The sequence below is a fragment of the Vulpes lagopus genome, chromosome 2 (assembly GCF_018345385.1).
Source record: "Vulpes lagopus strain Blue_001 chromosome 2, ASM1834538v1, whole genome shotgun sequence".
NCBI classification, from domain to species: domain Eukaryota; kingdom Metazoa; phylum Chordata; class Mammalia; order Carnivora; family Canidae; genus Vulpes; species Vulpes lagopus.
In genome coordinates, this window is record NC_054825.1 from 111,042,506 (window position 1) to 111,049,274 (window position 6,769).

General features: G+C 45.0%; 1 pseudogene; it reads right to left on the reverse strand.

Moving 5' to 3' along the window:
• Positions 1–380: 380 nt before the first annotated feature.
• Positions 381–5,576, reverse strand: LOC121477963 (annotated as a pseudogene).
• Positions 5,577–6,769: the final 1,193 nt, after the last annotated feature.

The following is a 6,769-nucleotide window of genomic DNA, read 5'->3' on the forward strand; positions in this document are numbered from 1 at the left end:
ATCTCCTAAATTATTCCATATTCTTCTCTTTGCACGTACAGGTAACCCAGCTAGAGAGCTCAGTTGCAAAGCTTTCTTGAATTGGAGTTTAACTGTTTAATTGTGTGTGTGTGTGTGTTTAATGCCTAATGGCATTAGGTCTCTTCTGAGGGAAAGCAGAGTTTGGGGTTCTCAAAAGGCAACTGCGACGTGTGGAAGTAAGAGCAGCCATGAGACTAAAGGCAGGTGGTGCACCGTGCAGCCCCCTCCCCACACCCCCCAGGGCCACAGAGGAGCCTCTGCCAGTCAGGGAACCCAGAGTCCTTGTGTCGCACAGTGGAAGAAGGGTAAGCAGATGGTCTGCTTTCTTCCTCCAATAGATTTGCTTCCCCTGGCCACCCTTAGAATCTGGCATTTATGGCTGGAGGCACAGGGCCCTTCCACTTCCCTACCCGCGGAGGGGGCGGGGACAGCAATCCCATCAGCTCAGAGCCAGCCAGCATGTGGGTTGGCCAAACAGATGGGCCACGGTGACGGGCAACTCAAAGGCCCCATATTTGCTGGCTGCTGCAGTGGTCTCCTTGAGCTTGTTCTCCACCTTTGGTATTGAGATCTTTTCCAGAAGAGCAGAAGAGTCTGGGCTTGTTCTGTAGACATGCCAGCCTTCTCTATAGCAGCCAGGATGCTCCAGGGGCTCCAAGATGTCTTCATCCCATGACCAGACATGCATCCATAGTTCCCTGGACACTTTGTCCAGCACCTCTGCGGTGCTCCAGGGTTAGAGTGGTGAGGAATGGCATGGCCCGTACCCATAAACTTCCTTTTTCAAGGATCACAGAGAAGAAGTCTTTGGGGGAACTGGACGGGGCCTGGACGTGCCGTCCCAGGGCTCTGCAGGGAAGCAGAGCTGGCGGTGCATTTCTGTCTTCTGTGATCGCTCCAGTGAGGCTCGGGCGCAGCTGTAAGTTAATGTTCCAGACATTCCTATATGAGTACAGGACCCGGAACCCTGCCAGGAGTAGGGGACACAGCACACGGTAGGAGGCCCCTGGTGTGCAACGCACAGTGCCTTTCCCAGGCCTAGAGTCTCACGGTGATCTGATTCTTCCTCCACAGTCTCACAGCCAAGAACACGGCGATCTGAAGGCCAGTCTCCCACCTGCTCCTGGGGCCACTCGGTGCAGCCACTGGAAAATTACATCATGCACCTCCACGTACTGGGGGTTACTTAAAACCCACTTCCATGCTGATTTTTCCTGAACATGGATTTGGTTGCCCCATCAATCCCAACATTAGAGAAACAACATGCACCATCATAGCATCTCCCCCAAGATGTTCCCACCATCCTTCTGTTTCAGATTTCTCTACCAGACTTGCTCCTTACTCTATAGGATTTTAACTCATTTCTCTGCTTTATGGGTAGTCATTTTTAATCCACTTCTCTCCCATGAAGTTCTAAGCTTCCTATAAATATTATTCTCCCATCAGACTTTATTCCCAAGCGGCATCTTATTACGTATAAAGCGGCGGTCTACAACGCCCTATGTACGCATTCACCAGCGGAATGACAGCACTGGTGCATCCCAGCCGGTGTAGTGATGCTAATGATACTCGAAGTAACTGATATTATAATTACTAATACCATCGCCGTCATTGACATTTTGTGAGCATTTGCAAAGTGCCAGCTGCCTCTCCCAGCTCAGGCCCGTCGGGAGCACGGTCAGCTGCATCCGTGGGTTTGCTCCCGTGCTGGACGCGGCCACTGGATTTCCAAAGGGTGTTGGTTTGTACCGTCACTACTGCTCCCTTTAGAAAAATGTGTTCTGACTTTTCTTTCCTTTATTTTGAATGATGACACGTAACTTAGAAGCACACGGTTCTCCTCTGTTGTCACATTCTGGATTAGAAAACATGTGGCTTTTGTCTTATCAAGACTCACAGTTCACCAAAAGCATTTATTTCAACCTTAGCATTGTTTCCTTCCTTCCACCTCTATCTTCTTCCTTTTGTTCCTTCCTTCCTGCATCCCTCCCTTCCTGCATCCCTCCCTTCATACTTCAAACAATTATTCATCTGACAACCCCACTTTAAAGATGAAGAGGTCAAGGTCTGGGCAAGTGGATCCAGTTTCCTGCACCCCACGGCTGTTCAGTGGCCTGCACCAGGTTTGCTGAGCTCCTCCTCATGCTTCTCCCATCACACCAGGTTGAGGGTTTTCAGTGAATATTGTTGAATGAAGGACTGAGTGAAGTATGTGTGCTAAACATTTTACTGCATGCATCCAAGAGAATAAAATAGAGGGATCCTACTTGTCCTGCCTCCTGGAGTGGAGACATTAGGGCTAATGCTTGTTGTGCCCTCACATTGCTCTCATTTTATTAAATCCTTCAATACAGACATTATGGGGATCCTTTTAAAGTGAAGACATGGAGTTCACAGAAATGTAGGGACTTGTCCCCAGTCCCATGGCTGGCAAGTGTCAGAGAAGTGATCCCGGTTGTGGGTGTGGGGTCCGCATGGCCCTGGTTGGCTCCGAAGCCCCCTTCTGCTCTGCCTCTCAGAGAGTTTACCGCAAGCTGGTCAAGTCAACTAGAGACAGGAAGGGAATATGAGATGAAATTACCTTTCCTGCGACAGCGAGAGAATGTGAACGCTACAGAAATCTGCACGCATCAAGTTAAGTCAGGTGTGGGCATCGGGACAGAGGGAAGTACATCTGTGCTCGGGTGTGTCACAGAATTCCCTGTTCCATTCATTTTTCCTGTTCTGTCCTCTGGTCACCTGCAATATCTCTGCAGGGTCCATCGTCATTTTGTAAGCACGTGTCTCATTTTCCCCTCAGTTTCGCCAGATATACAAGCCTGGCTTTTTCTTTATATTTCAAATGATCGACATGAGGTTAAGACACCAGGTCACGACAAAATGCTTAAAAGTAGCAGATTTAGAAAGCAGGCTCAGTTAGTATAGATATAAAAAGCTTGGTGTTTTGATGCAAAGAATTAATATGCAGTATAAAGTAAATGCATATTTATTATATCTGCTAAAATTAGTAAAGCAGTTAAAGAAATACTTTTCAAAGAAAAGTGAGATGTGAATTATAATATAATTATTTAAACAATACATCCCGGGGGCACCTAGGTGGCTCATTGGTTGAGCGTCTGCCTTTGGCTCAGGTTGTGATCCCAGGGTCCTGGGATTGAGTCCTGCATGGGGATCCCTTCAGGGAGCCTGCTTCTCCCTCTGCCTGTGTCTTTGCCTCTCTCCTTCTGTGTCTCTCACGAATAAATAAAATCTTTAAACAAAATAAAAATTAAAAAATTTAAAAATACATCCTGTCATGTGGCTAGAACTGCCTTCTGTGATAAGAAGTCCCCATGTACCCAGTGAATGACCATTTGCACGGTTGCTCCTCATGAAAATCCACAGCCCGGCCTTTCTAAGCAATACTTTTTTTAAAGATTCATTGCAACCTACTATCAGTGGTCCCCAGATCTTTGGATTTCAGAAACATTTAAAGAAAAGATGGTAGTGGTGGAGGAGACACAAGAAACCAATTTCCAGTTGTGTAGACCTGTTCTGTAAATATATTTTACAATCGCCTCGTACCACAGATCATTACAAATTCAGTGAATTAGAACACGAATATGTGACCAACATGCAAGTCAGTAAGGATAACTCTATAAAAATCTCACTGTATCTTTTTTTTGTGTGTGTCACTTTAGACTGGGAAAACTTTGTCACTCACACATAGTTGTTCTCAGACAAATACTTACTCTTTTTCTGCATGGCATATATTCAGTTTTCTCAGCCAGCTCTGGGACAGGGTCTGTCCCTCTCCACCCAAATAGCAGGTGTCCCTCATTCCAATGGCTAGCGTGTCAGGCATGTGGACTCACCAAATACACACACACACACACACACACACACACACCATGAAAGAGAGTAAGGAGGGGGGAAGGAAGGAAAATCAAAGAAAAAGAAGAAAGAAACCTAATCCAGCAACGACAAAACCTTTTAAAGTCTGGGAAAGAGAAAAAAGGAAATTGTTTATGCCAAAAATTGGCCACAGACTAACGCAAGGCTTGGTCCAAAATCTGGTGACTCACTGACCCATATGTGATTAGGGCTTGTACAACGCAGTCAGTGCTCATTAGCTGCTGGAAGGTTTCCTTGGTTCCTGGAGGAGGGCCTGAAGGCACCCCCCAGACCTCCGCAATCCCCCTCCCTGGCACTGCCTGCCATCAGCTCACCTAAATCTCTGCTCTCCTTAAAGGCATCACCATAATGTTCTTTCCCGACAATCCCACCATGATATTTCTTTTATTGGGGAGATTTGTTTAAATATTTTATGTCACTTGTCATCTCATATGTTTCTGCTCTGTCTAGCCAGATAACAAGGTTTTAAACAGCAGCCCCCGGCCATACTTACGTGGCTTTGTGTTATTCACACTACACTGCACGACACAAATATTTCAATATTTGTGCATTCTACTTAGTCTGACCATGAGCTGTAGGCATAGAAAACCTCTTGTACATAATAATATCTCTTAATGAAAGCTTCCGATGGTCCAGGTGCTGTTCTGAGCAAGGCACTTGTGGTAATTCATTTAATCTTGACAACAATCATAAGGTAGAAATAACCATTTCCACGTTATTGTTGCCCATTTTACACATAAGGAGGCTGATGCCCAAGATCCTTCGGCTAGTAAGTGGTGGAGTGAGCACCGTTGCCTTTAACATAACAAAATTCCGTTTAGCAGGAGAAAACCCAGGAGAAATGCAAGGTTTGCTTGTGGCCAGAGCAGTGTCACAGAGGGCTTAAACATTTGGCTCTGCCACAGGGAGACCTGGGGTCTGAATCCCTGCTCTGATACTTAGCTATTGCCTTTGGGCTTTCACCCATCATTTTGAATCTCAGTTTTCCCACCTGGAAAAAAAGGAATATTAGTACTTTCCTCATATGCACTCGAAAAATGGGAGATATTACAAACCAATTTAGAAAAACCACACTGGTTTCAATATATTCTAGTGTTAAAAATCTGCTTGCGGGATCCCTGGGTGGCACAGCGGTTTGGCACCTGCCTTTGGCCCAGGGCGCGATCCTGGAGACCCGGGATCGAATCCCACATCGGGCTCCCGGTACATGGAGCCTGCTTCTCCCTCTGCCTGTGTCTCTGCTTCTCTCTCTCTCTCTGTGTGACTATCATAAATAAATAAAAAATTTTAAAAAAATTAAAAAAAATCTGCTTGCAAAAAATAAAAAATAAAAAAATCAAACACTTTAGATGGGACAATATTACTGTGATCATGATTCCTTGTGCAAAAAAATCTACAGACTTTAGATACAGCCTGTGTTGTATTCTGTAGCAATTAATTTAAACAAAAGAGTAATTTGTTGAAACCTTTCCATGTCTGGTTTTGAAAAATTGAGTTTGTTTTTTTCTAAAACATCTCCTCTGAAATGGCAACATATTTTTAAGGACAGAGTCAGTAAAATATCAGTAGGTAAACAACAATGAATCTTCCTTGGTTCCCAGGTGCAGCTGCTGTCCATCCACCTTACTCACTACAGTCTCCGGCCCCTCGGCCACCGCCATCTCCACGGGCAGCTCCGTGAGAAGTGGAAGGGAACACATGCGTGTACGAGAAAGCAGAGTCTCCATCACTGACAGGTTGGGGTGACTGGCACCATGAGAAAGGGGTTCATTTCTAGCTGCTTGTGCACACCCTGTGCATGGTACGACATTCACTAATGTTTACCTGAAATAAAATGTTTAGCCTGGAAAGATCGCTTGTCTCGATAGGAAGATTCATCCTTATATATGCTACGTTACCTAGTTACGCATTGCTCACAAGACCTTGGAAGAGTTTTGTTTGAAGTTTTATTTGTCTTGTCCTCACTCTTCATTTGGTATGAAATGAAGGCAGAGTGCCGGCTGAAAAGCCTCACATGCAGTGTAGACGGTGGCCTGGAAACTCTGGCTAATATTCAGAAGGCGTTAGCAAATTAAGGTCAATTCTGCAAGCAGTTGTTTTGTTTTGCAAACTAGTCGAACTGTTTATTTTTTATGCCCGCATTTTTATTGTTTATTTGTCATGTGGCAAACCCTTCCTGCAGGCAGTCTGTCCAGGCGGGGATTTTCTATAACCCAGGAAATGAAGTCACCAGATGTGCGGTCTCAGCAGGGACTGCGCCTCCCCTTTCCCAGAGGAGCAGTCACTTGGGGGTATTTAAATACAGATGCAAAGATGGTGACAAATAAATGGAAATAAATGTGCTTAATAGTTTTCCAGGGCATGCAGAATCATTCCATTTATGCAGAACTTTAGAGATGTGTGAGAACGCTATGTGATTCAGGGCTCTTTTTATACAGCCGTTGAAAGATTATATAACATGCAATTTTGACTAAAAAAGATGCTAACTACTTGAGTCTTTTAAACTTTTCATTGTTTTATAATTGATTTTCTGGCTCACAAATAACACACTTGACTTCTAATTTATACTTTTAGCTAAAGCGAAAAGATATGCCTTCATATGGTTCTACATAAAATCATGGACTTGATCATGTGATCATTTCATCCTGTACTTGGGCTTAGAGGTTTTTCCCTCTCCATTTCCCTAGAAGACTGGGTCACATGGCACTGAAAACAAATGATATACTCTTAGAGGGGCCCGGGGGGTTCAGCGGGTCACACATCTGCCTTTGGCTCAGGGCATGATGTCAGGGTCCTGGGATCGAGCCCCACATCAGGCTCCCTGCTCAGTGAGGAGCCTGCTGGAGGATTCTCT